General features: G+C 40.0%; 1 long non-coding RNA gene across 1 annotated transcript; it reads right to left on the minus strand.

Annotated features, from left to right (window-relative positions):
* Nucleotides 1-13,117: 13,117 nt before the first annotated feature.
* LOC129770311 (uncharacterized) lies at nucleotides 13,118-14,500 on the minus strand. Its single transcript, XR_008742093.1, has 3 exons — nucleotides 13,631-14,500; nucleotides 13,501-13,571; nucleotides 13,118-13,444 (listed from the first exon to the last, which is right to left on the minus strand). It is a non-coding gene; the product is annotated as an uncharacterized LOC129770311 (long non-coding RNA).
* Nucleotides 14,501-16,744: the final 2,244 nt, after the last annotated feature.

A 16,744-nucleotide genomic window follows, 5' to 3' on the forward strand; every position in this document is an offset into this window, starting at 1 on the left:
GATCTCAAGGTCTACGCTGATTCACGTCAGCGTCTAGGTGTAGCTATCCGGGTTGTCGAAGACATAAGCAGGGACATCTGTATGGAGTTCGGCCTCGACAAGTGTCGCTGTGTCCACCTGCTGAAAGGACAACTTACCGAATCCGGAGGCTACGAGGTCTATGACGGCGAGTTTATAAGAGACATGGTTCGTGGCGAATCCTATAAATATCTTGTATTCCGACAGCTCACCGGGATTCGCCACTCCGACATCAAGACGGAGCTGCGAGACAAGTTCTTGAGTCGAGTGAACTGTGTCCTGAGGACTTTCCTCAACGCGGGGAACAAGGTACGCGCGATCAACACATTCGCGGTTCCCCTGCTGACCTTCAGTTTTGGTGTAGTCAAATGGAGCAAAACTAACCTAGAGGACCTTGAGAGGAGGATGAGGAAAGCATTCAAAGAGGCCGGAATGCACCATCCTCAATCGGCACTGGAGAGAGTTTCACTACCACGCAAAGAAGGGGGACTTGGAATCGTCGACATTTCTGCACTGTGTGTTGCCCAGGTACGACAACTGCGCGAGTACTTCGCAGAACGCGCCAACCAAAACGCGCTATACCGGGCTGTCTGCGCCGCCGACAGAGGATACAGCGCTCTGCACTTGGCGCAAGCGGAGTACCAACTCAACTGCAATCTGCAGACAGTGGAGGAGAAGATTGCAGCTTGGAAGCAGAAGGCAGTGCATGGTGCCCACCCCCATCAACTGGACCGGCCACACGTCGACAAGGCCGCATCTAATCTGTGGCTAACGCGTGGTGAACTCTCTTCAGTAGTAGAAGCCGACATGATAGCCATCCAGGACAGGATAATGCCGACGAGAAACTGCAGGCGGTACGTCTGGCATCAAGACGTTGATGACATTTGCCGGATGTGCCATCAACCAGGTGAAAACATAGAGCACATTATGGGAGGCTGTCCCGTTTTGGCCAACGCAGCCTACACCGAGCGCCACAACAACGTGGCCCGTATTGTTCATCGACAACTGGCGCTCCAATGTGTTCTACTGGAAGACAACGTACCAAACTACCGGTACCTGCCTGCACCTGTCCTGGAAAATGACCGTTTCAAGCTGTACTGGGATCGCACTGTTCTGACCGACCTCTCGATCCACCACAACCGGCCAGATATAATGGTTTACGACAAGAGCGACCGCAAAGTCACCATCATCGATGTCGCTATTCCACTGAACCAGAATCTGGAGGAGACCCACGGTCGCAAAATCTGCAAGTACCGACCATTGGCCGTGGAGCTCAAGGAACTGTGGGGGCTAAGGGAGGTCCCAAGAATTGTTCCAGTCGTTCTCTCTGGAACTGGAATTGTCCCGAAGACACTTCTGGAAGCGCTAAAGGTGTTGAACATCGAGAAGGAATTGGCCGGCATCCAAAAGTCGGTCATCCTTAGCACCTGCGCGATTGTCCGACAATTCCTCGGTCAGGACTAAAACAGCACGAGCATGCAGATACGTGCATTCCGCAGAGCCTAGTCCCCCTTTGGCATTCAGAAGCCCGGGGGCAGGTGAAAATTCTGGCTAGGTTCGCCTAGTTAAGAAGTGAGATAAGTCTGCCAATAAAATAAATAGTTTCTCTATACTGATAACATGTGACAGATGAGATGGAAAGGTGGAACAAAGAAGTTTCGAGTGATTGGATGCAAATGCTTTCATAAATGGAAAACAAATTTCTAGAGTTTTGTGTCTGCTTGGTAGTACCCCACCGATTGAAAGGTTTGTTTTCTACGAAGAATAATATGTGGACAACGGAAAAGGCTGTAGATAATTGTCAGACAGAACATTAATCTGGAATATGACCATTTTTTCGATAAAATTTATCATAGTCATAACCTCCTCTGTGAAGTTTTCCTTCATTGTAGATAACATCTAAGAATATTTAATTGTTCGATTGTATTCACTGTGCATCTGAAAATCCAAAATCCATAGTGTGCATGAGATAGCGAATGTCACTAATATTCTCAAGACAACAGTACATAACAATTTAATCAAGATGAGATATGCGAATCGATATGAAGTTTGGGTTCCACACCTATTGACGGAGGCCAACCTTATGAACTGCGTTTCTACGTGCGATTCGCTTCTCCAGTGATATGAAAGGGATCCTTTCTTAAGGCAGTATTCCAGTGTAGAAATTAAAAAAAAAACAATTTTTTTTCTTCATATTTCTGTAGTTGAGGCATTCAAGAATATACTCTAGAAAGGACTTATCGAAAACCCTATTATTTATCGAGTTAGAGCCATTTTAGCGATGCGGTACCTAACCTGGTACGGCCATAACAATGATATTCAAACGCTTTTTTCTCGAAACTAGTTTTTTTCAAACTGGCATACACGATATCTCAAGTTCTACTGAACCGATTCATGTCGAATTTATATCAATACAATCTGCATGCATCTCTCTATCGCATGAACCACTGAAAAATTATAATTTTCAAATTTGACTATTTAAAAAAAATGAGTTTTTGACTTCTCCGAGGTTCATGTGATAGCGGCATCTAAATAAATTAATTGAAAATTATTATTAGAAATTCGACAATTAATATTCATCCAGAATTTTTTAATTTAATCATCGTTCGTGATATTTTTCAAACTTTCGTTATATCGTTTCGAACAGAACGAATTTATTTACGTTGGTCAATAACAGATGGTGATGGCTATATCTGCTTCATCGACTTTTCTTCCATTCATGCGCAAGTAAACCAGGCGCATCGTCGGCATGCTGGAAGCCTTCTTGAATTAGCACAATGTTTTATTGAAATACTTCAAATCACACTTGCTCGGATTACAAAATCCTGATAAATAACAGCTGGATAGAAGTGCAGAGTTTAGATTCAATACGTAAGCGTTGCTGGAATCATAACAGGCGACTGCACAGTAATGCGAGAAATTGTGATTTGAAGAAAAATGAATTGAAAAAAAAATAAATGAAAACTAAAATTGTGTATGATAATGATTTTATATTATGGACAAAATTTTGGTGGAAATACAAGAAAATTTATAGCAAAAAAAGTTCAGTTTGGGTCAGGATTCAATATATTTAAATGACATCGAATGATAATTTCCATTCAAATTTAAAAAAATCAAATTGCTTTCGGGTCTTCAAATCTGATAGAGAGTAAATTGTTCCACGAATACGGATGAATCATTGACGTTTATTTTGCGGCAAGGCAAGGTTGCCACATTTGCACCGAACTATAGAATTTGAGTCTAACGAATTTAAGGTGATCTGAAACTTTCATCGCCTTGCTTGGCAGATGGAATATGTACAAAACGTTTTGCTAGAGTTTTCGTCAACGATACGGTCCAAGCGTAGGCAGATATCCAATATATCATCGAACAAATACTGATATCAACAATATCAACAACACAGACATTGACATTGAAAACCATTAAGAAGTACCATATCCGCCTAAGCTGAGCAAAACATTCAATGGTCATATTAAAGTTGTATTTTGCAGATCGGTGCAGAGCAATTAATACATTTGCCAGTCCGTGAATAAATTAAGCAATATGGCTGGGTTTCCAAATTAGAACACCGATTGAATGATAACAACGAATTTGCCTGGCGTATAGTGGGTTTCCCAATTCATGAACGGGACCCAGCAGTTATAAATTTAGTCGTCTTTATCTCATTGTTGTTGTGTTGTGTTGAATAACTAAATAAATGGTCAGCACCACACCTATTTGCTGACAATATTTGGTGACAGTGCACAATGGTCTCGGAGATGCATTTAAGTGGAAATTAGCATTTAGAACTCAACATTTATTCTCTATACAAAAACTGTCTTAGACAAAGTTGTTACTCATGATAGAGCGCTCGTTTTTATGTTGTCAAAAATAGGGTGACCAAAATTGTCGATGAAATAGAAAATCTAACTTTCTTATCTTTATAGAAAGAGGTAAACATAGTTGGACTATGTTGTAGCTCCAATTATTTGAGAGATTTTCGTAGAACAAAGTTTTTCGCGATCTCTTTAAATAACCGATATAGCGCCATGAATAAAAAGAAAATGCCAAAAGTTGTTTAATAGTTTTTATTTTACGAATTTCTACAGCGTTTTTTCCGTGATGCAATTTGATGTGACACACCCTTTAGATCTTAATTTTTTTCTTGGGTTAGAAACTGATAAACATCCGAAATTTTGAACCATTCTAAAAACAGTTGCCAGTTCATACAAGCTAGGGATACCTTCTGTCCTGATTTGGCAGGACATGTCCTGATTTGAGAGGCTTTTCGGGCGTCCTGATTTATGTTTCGTATTCTAGCATTTTTTTTTGTCCTGATTTTTATAACAATTTAATTTTTGTGGAGGAACTCAAAATGAAAGGGGTGTGAGTGACATCATCGATTTCTCAACATCGACTCTCTCTTTTGGTCATAACTTAGCTGCAAACATATTCCCAGCATATTTAACCATGTGGAATAAAGGTCAGAACCTAATCTATCGGATTCTATAGCAAACTCAAATTGGAACGTTTTTGCAGTTGAGTTATTAACTAAAAAAAATGTTGACGAAGAGAGGTCGATCAAGTCACTTACATCTCTTTCCTTCTGAGCTCCACAACTCATTCAGATACATTTTTGAAGAAATACATTTGTTGAGTTCTCATTGTTGTATACGGGAGAGGGGGGCACATTCGGACACTTTTTTTTCCTTAATTTTTAATATTTTTTGTAAACATAAAAAAAATCCTGAATTCATCCTGGTTGTCATATGGAAATCAATGTATCATATGAGCTTGATAGAGGTGTGCGTTGATGCGATTACGAATGGTTTGTTCGAATTTTCGAAAATTGCCTTTGTGTCCGAATGTGCCCCATGTGTGGGGCAGCTTCGGATAGTCCTGGGGCACTTCCGGACAACGAAAAATAAATTAAATGTTTATGTTTATCAACAATTATTTCCGTTTCCTCTTATTTCCAGCATATTCTGCACTTTTTCTGTTTATCAGTATTTGTCTGAAAGGAAACTGCTTGCTATGAGAGTCGGTAAAAATTCGTGATTTCGCTTTCTCCCGTTTTCGAGTGGTGGTTTTCCGCGGTGAAGTTTTTGGAAAAGGTTCAACATTTTCCGGGAACAAAGTTGCCAAAGTAAAATCTATCGGTGCTGTAGACGCAATGTTTTGCAGCATTGTTGTATTACTCCATGAGTCAGTTGCTACCTACCTCCCAGTAGGTGAAATCATTTGAGCATTCAAAATCCTTGTCCGAAGAAAACATTCTTGAGAATGGATAGCAACCTGTCATTTTGTATCCAGCTAGGACATTACTCAGATTGAAAGCAGCATTATAAGCCAATGCAATTATACCTGAAAGGTCCTGTATAAAAATAGTTTTTCCAGGATGGTTGAGTAGCCAATCGTTCCGGGAAACTGACAGCTTTTGCTTGAAAGGGCCCATAACTGAAACATCCAGCAGTTGTAAGCGATCTGTGACATTTGTGGTGGAAAAGATACATGAATTGTGCAATTTTCTCGACAATATTTAATTGCTTCCAAAGTGCAATGACTTTTTGATTGGTTTTTTGATTTTTTTGAAATTGATTCGTTTACGTTGCTTGCTTGTTCTATCGGTTTTCTTTTTGTAGTTTCGAACCATCATTAGGTCTGAGAATCAGACTAAATTGATGTTTGTTGTTTACTAACCAACAATCCAACACAAATTTTATGAGGTATTAAACAGTGTCCGAATGTGCCCCGTGAACGATGTGCGAATGTGCCCCACCATCACCCGAACACAAATCATAATTTTATCTAATAAATAGACCTTTTTTCCCCGGTGCATGCATACATGCATACATTTCATTTCATATTAGTTACTTACTGAGGTGGTGTACTTAAACTTTGCAATCGTTCATAAGGAAATTGGGGAAATACTTACAACTTCAAGCATAATAGTTTCGAAACGTGTATGAAAAAGGGAACTGTGTTGTTTTCGTAAGTAATAAACGACCAGGAGATATTAAACCATATGACAGCTGTTGGTGGAAGGGCTTACTTATATTTTTAATTTGGTTGAAAATTGTACCACTTAATTTTTACAAGCGTTGTCCGAAACTGTCCCCTTTCCACTACAGCAATTCCTAGCTGACTGTATTTTCTTTTGAAGTAAACTATATTTTTTTGATCATCCACTATTTTAAATATCGATATAATTCACACTTCTCGTTTTGTTTTTCTCTTTTCGAAGTTTTGTAAAATTTTCTGGTAGTGCTACAATCATTTCTTGTACGGGATCTTTGTCATGTGGGAAACTAGAGAATGCATTCAATAGAATAATCCAAACGAAATTGTGTTTACACTTTTTTTTATGTCTATTATAGTGACTTTCAGCACTTTTGGCTGGTTCGTCATTTTTACTTCCATTTTTGGAAAAATGTCGGGAGTGAGAATTGAACTCGTGACCTTTGCGTGAGAGATATAGATGTTACCACTACGCTAGAACGCCTCCTCAGTTAACACATTAAGGATCACACGTTTTGGGACAAACTTGAACGCCTCATTTTGTTCGGATTCCACGAATGAGATAGTCTCCTTCTATGTGGATGAGACGAAGGCGAGCCATCGGTAGGTCTTGTTAGATTCTTGGCAAACCAAGGATTTAACCTTCAAGTGTAGAAAATACGGGTTATTTCGTGATCCATCCGTAACAGACGGAACGCGAAACGCGGATACTTGCCCATTTACTGTTTTTCTTATATTCATAGACCAGCGTTCCAGTGGGAAGGTCGTCTTATCTTGAGGTCTTCATTGGACCCGCTCTTTAGTTTCCCACGTGAAAATAGTTTGAATTTTTCGCTCCTTTAACATTTCTCACTCATAAATTATCGTGTTTATGATCTATATACCACCAGTTCTTACGACTACCGGGATCATGCACATATGCCCACCGTCCGAATGAAGAAAACAACAATAAATAAATGTTTATATCCAGGAACTACATTCTAAAGTAGCTGATTCCCAGCGGTCACGGTGATCGCTCTCGATCGCTTTCGATCCGCATCGGTTCTCGCTCTAAATAATAGATCCGGATTTGGCGAACAGTGGGTTGTTGTGTGCTGTAATAACAAAGTCGATCACATAGACACAGTCGACCTTCGTTGACATTGACACCATAAATGAGATCCGTGCAATTTCCATTGTCCGAATGCATACACGATTTGCATCTTGATCGCTCTGGAGCTCCAATTTATTTGCATGCGATTGCCATACTGTTGACACACATCCCAGCAAATCGTCGTCAGAGCCCCGATGGATGCAGCGAGATAGGTCATGTGCCTTTATCGGATCTGAAACTGCACCTGGTTGGTTTGCGGCACTAGGACACAAGTCGCAAAATGTAAATTAATCTTGGCCCAGGGCAGTTGGACTCGGGCAGCATCTACCGCCAACTGGCCGACCATCGTCGGGTAAAGCCAGACATGATTGACTGCGGTGGGTTGGTGGGTGAGCTCGATGTGTACCATTAGTCGGGCCACGGTTTCTTCGCTTGTTTTGTTTTATCGCGCATGGGAGAGACACTTTCGATTTCGATAGCGCTAAACACTGCACCGACAGGGAATTAATTACACCGTTCGGAACTGAACGATCGCGGCGTGATCTCAGCGTGAGATCTTTCTACAATGCCGGTGTGCCGAAGGAAGTGCTGGCAGGGTGCCTGAGTTGTTAGTGTCGTTTTGTGATGATTTGTGTTGATAGTTTGGGAATAAACGTTTATGAAAATTTACTGATTTCGTGATGTTTTCTGGGGTTGTTGGGCTAATCCGTATGTCGAACATTTATCAACAAGTCACGCGAGCTATGATAAATTGTTCAGAAGTCTAATTCAAATATTAAAAATTTAAACAACAGTTTCGGAAGTGTTGATATTTTTGGAATCGATGTTGCTCGATCACTTGCAATAAGATCTCAATGTGTTTGATGTCAAAATTCTTTGTCTTCCTAGCATTGTGTTGTGTGTTTTTCAAGATCATGAAATACGCAGTTTTATAACGACAGTAGAATTAAATGTATGTTCCAAATTTCAGATCAGTTATTCAACGGGAACGGGGTTAATTTTCTATTAATGAGGGACAACCCTACAAACATTCAAACATACATAGAAACAGGTCAAGCTGAATGAAACCATTTAAAAAGTAATTAGTTGTTTGGGGACTGTGGTTGGAATTGGGTTTTTGCATTATCTGCTATGTTCTACTAGTCGAGAACGTTCTTTTGATACCTATATTGATGAGGTTTTGAAAAATAAATATATATGGCGCCATTTTGTGGTGGAGGCCATTCTGGATTTTCATTTTTCATAAATAACTGTGTTCTACTAGTCAATCCTTTTCATTTGATATACATATTGATGGGGTTCTGAGAAAATTTGTAATCCGCCATTTTGTAGTGGTCGCCATCTTTGATTTACAATTTCCATAAATAATTGTGTTCTACTGGTCAATCCCTTTCATTCGATACCCATATTGATGGGGTTTTGGGACAACCCATATTGATGGGATTTTAAGAAAATATGTACATAATCCGCCATTTCGTAGCGGGCGCCATCTTGGATTTTCAAGATCATGGAATACGCAGCAGCGATAAAGCTGTGTTCCAGATTTCAGATCAAGCGGTCAACAAGAATGGGGTTAAATTACTATTAATGTGTTACAGCGCTACAGATAAAGTTACAAAGCTACAAAGTTACAGGGCTACAAAGTCACAAACATACAAACGGGTCAATCTAGATAAAACCGTTTAATAAATAAGTGCAAATCACAATTATATTACGTTTACCGAGAGAAAGTTCGTTTTTTATGACTCGATTATCCGGAGGATTCGATTATCCGGAGTGAAAAAAAATAAATACTCCGGATAATCGAGTCCGACCTGTATTGCAAAAACCAATCGAAAAACATTGAAAACGCGTCCTGTAAAATGTTGATGCTTGTTAAATTGGAAAAGTTTCTGGGAGTTGACATTGTAGCAGCCTTGAGGATCGGGTTACTAAAACCGAATCTTTTTTTCATTTGCTTGATCAGCACCACGAAAAAACTGCTAGGGGAACGGGGGGTATGCCCGGCACTGAGGGTAAGGCCGGTCCCCCTTGAGTTTTACTAGAAAACTCTGATTAACTATGTTTATGAACACTGTACATGTTAGTATTTATTGTTTTAGATGTTTTAAATCACATCGAACACTCCATGATCCGTCAAATGTCAAAATATCAAATAACTCTTTGTGGTCGTTTGTCTGCTCTCAGCCACCATACCTTTTTTACCGTTCTGGTCGTTTGTCTGCTCTCAGCCACCACAGCAAGAAACCATGCTAATCTTATATTTTACGAGATCAAGTATCAGTTTTTGCTTTTCCTAAACGAAACTTGATGTCTAATGAACCTGTTCACGAATCAATACGTGACGAGTAATAGCTAACGGTACTAAGTATCAAACAAAGTGGTCACCAACACAAAATAACGCACAGTGCGTTGAATGCATAAGAATGTGTGACAAAAAATCATAACAGCAGAATTTAGCCATTGTAACAGTTTGGTGTGATGGAAAAGATTGTTCATAAATATCAGAACTACTTTTTGCATAAATGTCTCATGTTATTTGAATAATCGTATAGGTGTCTCAAGCGATAAAATCTTTGTTTATCTAAAGTGAAAACTTTGAATACGCTGAAATCATTATTTGAGTAACTGGTTTGATTTATGTTGAAGTAGTTGTTATGAAAGAGAAGAATAATTGTTTGCATAAGTGTCTTATGTGATCTGAATAATCTGTAAAATATACTTTGTTAAAATTGAAAAGTGCTCATCTTTTCGGATACACATTGCTGGCATCAATTATACATTTATTGCATTAATGGTAAAAGTATCTCATATTCAACGCATAATAAAAATAAAATTATGTATTAATTATACTTCATATGATTCACTCTTGAAAACTATTTCGAAAGATTTCGCACAAAATAAATTAAAAAACGTTTATTTTTCATAGTCTTGCATGTATTACTGCTTTTTCAAGGGAAAACAATTTCGACCAGTACGATACCCATGCTCAAATTTAATACGACCGCAATGGGTTAAAACATACGCGAGTACCAATGAAGCGCAACCAGATGTATTTTTTCGGTAGTGGAGTTTAATCTTTTTTTCTTGATCGAGATTTCAAATCCTTTTTCGTTGCTCCACAGTTTGTTCCCTGGATTGTAAACTATCGTTGGGGTTCGCGTTGATGTAAGTTAAAGTAATAAATTAATAGAAATAGTCATCTTAGAAAATATGTGCTGTTGGGGTAAGACCGTCACCCTTTGAGTGGAATAATCCCGGCATGGGTTGCGCTAGTTGAAGGTAATTGAGATATATTTTTCATCTTTTTCAAATGCTCGCAGTTGTTTCTCTGATTTTATGGACGTCCAAGAATGAAATACGCGGATTGGATGCAAGAAATGGGTTCATGAGACATGATACACCGATTTCGATATGACTTACATTTATTGTTCTTAAGGGGGTAGTACACTATGGAAACTATGGAAAAATTTAAAAAATATATATCTGGCCTAAAATGTTCTCTGAGATGTCTAATTTACTGTAGTTTTTGTCCCAGGTTTGTCCGATGCTCCGTTCCAATGCTACAAGCCAGTTAGTGGACTTAAGTCTTTGCATAAGGAGTGCGGATCTAAAATTTGAAACGCGTTTTTCTCGAAACTATGTTTTGCAAACTAGTGGGAATTCTACCTACGGAACGGTCCATCCGATTTCGATGAAGTAGTTTTTCCCAGATTCTCCACTGAATTTCCTGTCATCGTACGTAGGATTTTTTTGGTATTTTGAAAAAAAAACTTTTGGTGAATGGTGTTGTCTTGATTTTTGAGGCAAAAACGCATTTTTTTTTTACAAAAAATGTCGCCATTTCGTCAAAAATCAATATTTTGAAAAAATCCTACGTACGATGACAGGAAATATTAGGCTGTCAAAAAAGTCCTGCGGTATTTCCGCGAGGTGTCGTTGTAAGCGCGTAGTTCTAGTTGTATTCATTGTATCGAGTCATACTATAGCTTGTTGGAAAGGTATTTTTGCGCGCTATAATAAAGTCCTTGACAGTGTTTTGTTTGGTTAAGTCGTTCGTGAGTTATAGTGTCGCAAATATGGAGCAAAATAAAGAGAAAATCCGACATATTTTACAGTACTACTATGACAAAGGCAAAAATGCATCTCAAGGTGCCAATAAAATTTGTGCAGTTTATGGACCCGATACAGTTTCCATTTCCACCGCACAACGATGGTTTCAACGTTTTCGTTGTTGTGTATCGCTGGATCGCTGAATTAGCCGAGAAAGACCGGCATAGTAGCAGCCGTAGCATCGGCCAAGAGCTGGGGATAAGTCATCAAACCGTTATTAACCATTTGAAGAAGCTTGGATTCACAAAGAAGTTCGATGTATGGGTGCCACACACGTTGACGCAAAAAAACATCTTTGACCGTATCGACGCATGTGAATCGCTGCTGAATCGCAACAAAATCGACCCGTTTCTGAAGCGGATGGTGACTGGCGATGAAAAGTGGGTCACTTACGACAACGGTCGTGGTCGAAGCCCGCTGAAGCGGCTCAGACGGTGGCCAAGCCCTCATTAACAGCCAGGAAGGCTCTGCTGTGTGTTTGGTGGGATTGTCAAGGAATAATCTATTATGAGCTGCTTCCCTATGGCCAAACGCTCGGACCTGTACTGCCAACAACTGGACCGCTTGAAGGTAGCACTCATGAAGAAGAGGCCATCTTTGATGAACAGAGGCCGCATTGTCTTCCATCAGGACAACGCCAGGCCACACACTTCTTTGGTGACGCGCCAGAAGCTCCGGGAGCTCGGATGGGAGGTTCTTTTGCATCCGCCGTATAGTCCGGACCTTGCACCAAGTGACTACCACCTGTTTTTGTCCATGGCGAACGAGCTAGGTAGTCAGAAGTTAGCCACAAAAGAGGCCTGTGAAAATTGGCTATCCGAGTTTTTTGCCAATAAGGAAGCGAGCTTCTATAACAGGGGTATTATGAAGTTGGCATCTCGTTGGGAACAAGTCATCGAACAAAACGGCGTATATTTGACTTAAAACAGATGATTGTAACTAATTTTATGAACAAATGAAAATTCAAAAAAAAATACCGCAGGACTTTTTTGACAGCCTAATATAATTGAATCCGACCTGTATTATGTGAATTTTTAATATTCGTTTCCTCCAAAGAGTCTTCAACTGAGTTAATAAGGTAAATAAACGCTGTGGTGTTTTATATGCATGACCGGTCCGATAAGAATGTATATTTCCTTCAAATCTCATTTCGTCGAATAGTTGAGAGCTAACGTTTTTAAAATCATATCACTTACCGCAGTGAATCCTGATTTTTCTTAACCATTCCCACTAACAACTATCTCTTCCATGATAAACGCTAGGGAACTACACTATAGAGGCGACCCTTCTGGCCTACGGGCGACGAATATCATACTAACATTCCTTCCCTTCCCCTGGTGACTGTAAGGACGTGGCCGGCGTCGTTATCGACCATTTAAAGCTTGAATCACCGAAAATTGCACAACGAGAATGATTTGCTAGTCCCAAGCGCCATTCTGTGTGATATTTGTGCAATTTGGTTGGTTCAGGTCAATCGCGGAGAGCAACTACGAATTGTACAGTCTACCCAAGCTCAAGCTCAAGCTAAATGAACGCTGTGGTGTTTTATATCTAACTAGCTAACCCAGAAATCGTTGTGCTCTAAGGATGGGAATAAGATTCTCGGGTCGCTCATTCAACAGTCGGTTGCCTTAGAATATTTTCCTCACTCGCAAACCGGAGTACTTTGGTACGTGTTACACTGCCAGGGAATCTTACGCACTTATTGGTGCCACCTACTGAGCCCACACGCTGAATTCGCTCAAAGGCCGTGCAGTGCTAACCAACACACTTTTGGCCGATTGAGATCGAGGGTTGATGACTCCTTTAGAGTCCGGAGGACGACTACAATAAAGGGATAGTGATCGTAGAAGAACACGGTTATATTATTTTTATATGTATAATGTTTCTTCTCTCTTCATTTTTCTATTCTCTATTTCTTTTCACCTGTCCCTATTTCCTCTTTCTCCTTAATGTTTATGACGTCACAATATTTCAACAGTTTGCATGCGTATACTTGCGGTAACTATGACTTAGGTTTTTCTTTCTCTCTCCGTGTTCTGGTACACCGTCTCCTATGCTTAACCTTCCAGCTGCCCCTAGCTACTTCGTCGGGGACTTCTGCGCTTTCAGTATCTCTTCTGCGCGATGGCGGAAACGGAATTCAGACGTCCAACAAAATGGATGGCTGAGCTGTTGCTGGAAATAAATCAGCACGTAAAATAAAAGGCTCGCTGGACGGACCTGTCCAGCGTATTAGTATTCGGGCTAGTTTTGCCAGAGAGATCAGACCAGATTACCTTTTCTTCCGTTTTTTCAGCTCTTCTCTTTCTATTTTCCTTATCCTTCTATTGTTCTATAATCCTGTTTTCTGTGAACCGGAACTAAACTTTACTAACATTGTTTTCCCATTTCAAATTTTCAACTAACCTTACGTAGATTCTATCCGTTTTCCTCTACCATCTATATTCACCTTTTTTCCAATAATTCAATATTAAATTTAATTTTCCGTCGCGCACTTCTGACTTCCTGAAATGGTTGAAGTCGTTTGCCGGCACTGCTTATTTACCAAGCTTTTCTTTTTCCCAGCTTTTGTGTTGTAATTGTTTTACCACACAAAAGCTGGGAAAAAGAAAAACTTTTTATCTCTGCCCAGTTGGTAGTTCCGTTCGATGACGGTAAATCAACTGGATAGTGTGTCGCGGTGGGCATTGTTTACCCGAGACTCAAACCGTTTGTGAATTTATGAAAACTATCCAGTGACGATGGCTTGGAATAAGTATATGAAAGATTATTTTTAGTACATTTATTTGAATTTGCTCAAATTTCGCTTTTAACCAACGGTTACAACTGATTTGATAACACTGCCGATGATGAGTGCACTAGACCAATAAAAACCAATAACAATTACACAATCATACCAAACTCGAACTTCGATTAGCTGAAATACGTTGGCATGTGACTACGATTTCTGTGTACACGCACGAATGATTGCGGACGTAAGCCAGTTCTACACTATAAGAATTATAAATCAAACACCGCAATCGACGCCGTTCAAACGAGCCGACTTGAAGACGCTAGACGTTAGACGACGGTGGACCACAAAATTGGTTGCAGAACGCTTTATCGGTGCAACAGATTGCGGCTGCTGCTGGCGGCTGGTGGTTAGGTAGGTAGCATCCGATCTGGGTTATTACACACTCGACTTGAAACCAGGAGGAAAAAATTAAACAGAACAAAACCACACAAAATACCATAAATATCGGTGAGCGCAATAAATCTGCGCTGCGTTTGGAGTGCGCCGCAAGTAATAGTTTACTGGGGCGTAAACAGCGTGTGAGCGCCGGTCGGATATACGATATTGATGAAAGGTGTACAATTCATGTGACCTTTCCGGGGACCCTGACGTAATGCATGCATTGATGCTCTAAGAATAGTGGATTTTTATCTGGTCTTCAACCCGCTGTGACGTCTGGCGATATGCAGCAGCTGTGTGTTCAATCGTTGGACGCTGGGAACGGCTTTTATCTCGAGGCGAAGTGTGACCGATATCTGTGATTAACTTTGTCAGTAGAGTAAATTTATTCGTTCTGGATATAATGTGGGGCAAGGAATGATCGATATATTGCACGGTAGGAAGCGCAGAAAGGTTATATGTGCAGACAATGGAGATTGACTTTTTTTTCTTGATGTTTCAAGGATAATTGCTCAAATTGTGAATCGGAGATTAAGAAATAACAGTTGATTGTTTCTGGATATAGCAAAGATGTCAGGGACAATTGAATGGCTTATATTCGTGAGGAAATATTTAGGTTAGTATTTATGGTTGATTTATTAGTCTACATGTAGTTAGTAAGTTGAAGTTGAGTTTGCTGCGATATTTATTTACGGTCTGACAAAAAGATGACAACATCGTTGGCGTACCCACATGATTTCAAAACAGAAAGAATATTAATCAATACTGCCGTAATCTCGCAAAGTGACGCAAGCGCCAGAGGGAAAATTTTTCAGTACGAGATTTTTCGCAAAATTACATGTATAATTAGCATACGCGTACATTACGAAAATCTGATCTGTACAAATTGTGTACAATTGATGGAAAATCATTGCCATCGGCTCGATTATTGAAAAAATGCAGTTTTATTTAAACTATTTTACCAACGCCAGCTTGTTGTGGAAACAGCAAATTTTAATCGCTGTTTCTACAACCGATTGGCGTTCATCCATCAAAGTATGGGAAAATCTGTCTCCAAATATTTTCTACAACATGCCACCGTTGAGCGAAGCATGAGGTAGCATCAGGAAGAAGGGTTCTACACATTTTCCGTCTTTGTAGCATGTTTCGAGCGGGCTAACGTAGTTGAGAACCCGATTGTAACAACTATGGACAGCACTGCCGTAATCTCACAAAGTGACGCAAGTACCAACATTGACATTTTACGTTTTTTGTTATAGATCGATAAAGAATACCAAATCTTTCCAAACAACTGTGGAAATCGGGTATCGAATTCTCTACGGAGAAAACTGAAATGGTCGTTTTTTCTAGGAAGCACGAACCCGCCCAATTCCAGCTTTACCTATCCGGCAAAACGATCCAACACTCTATGTTTTTCAAATACCTGGGTGTATATTTTGATTCTAAATGTACCTGGGGGAGACACATTGCGTATTTGAAACAGAAATGCCAGCAAAGAATCAATTTTCTCCAAACAATAACCGGAACATGGTGGGGCGCCCATCCAGGAGACCTCATTCAGTTGTACAAAACAACGATATTGTCAGTGTTAGAATATGGCAGTTTTTGCTTCCGATCAGCTGCCAGGATTCATATTCTCAAGCTGGAGAGGATACAATATCGTTGCTTGCGTATAGCCATGGGGTGTTTGCATTCGACATTCGACACATACGATGTGTCTCGAAGTTTTGGCAGGAGTACCCCCGCTTACTCTTCGGTTCACAGAATTATCCTACAGATTTCTCATCCGTTGCAAGATCATGAATCCATTGGTGATTGATAACTTCGAAAATCTACTACAACTGACTCCTCAGTCAAGTTTTATGTCTTTATACCATGAGTACCTTACCCACGACGTGCACCCTTCACCAGGCATCTCCAACCAAGTTTGCTTCCCATACTTTTGCAATTCCTCTGTCATTTTTTATCTGTCCATGCGACAAAAAATCCATGGAATACCAGATCACCTACGCTCCAATGTTATTCCGTCGATATTTTCGGAAAAATATGGGAAAGTTGGATCTGATAAAATGTTCTTTACTGACGGTTCATACATAAACGGGTCCACTGGCTTCGGCATCTTCAATGAAAATTCCAGTGCCTCTTTCAAACTCAAAGATCCTTGTTCCGTGTATGTCGCAGAAATGGGTGCGATATACTATGCTCTAGGGATCATTGAAACACTGCCCATCGACCATTATTTTATTTTTTCAGACAGTCTCAGCTCAATAGAGGCAATACGCTCAATGAAAGTTGATAAACGCTCATCTTATTTCCTAACAAGAATAAGACATCTATTGAGTGTTTTG

Source organism: Toxorhynchites rutilus, chromosome 2, assembly GCF_029784135.1.
Source record: "Toxorhynchites rutilus septentrionalis strain SRP chromosome 2, ASM2978413v1, whole genome shotgun sequence".
NCBI lineage: Eukaryota > Metazoa > Arthropoda > Insecta > Diptera > Culicidae > Toxorhynchites > Toxorhynchites rutilus.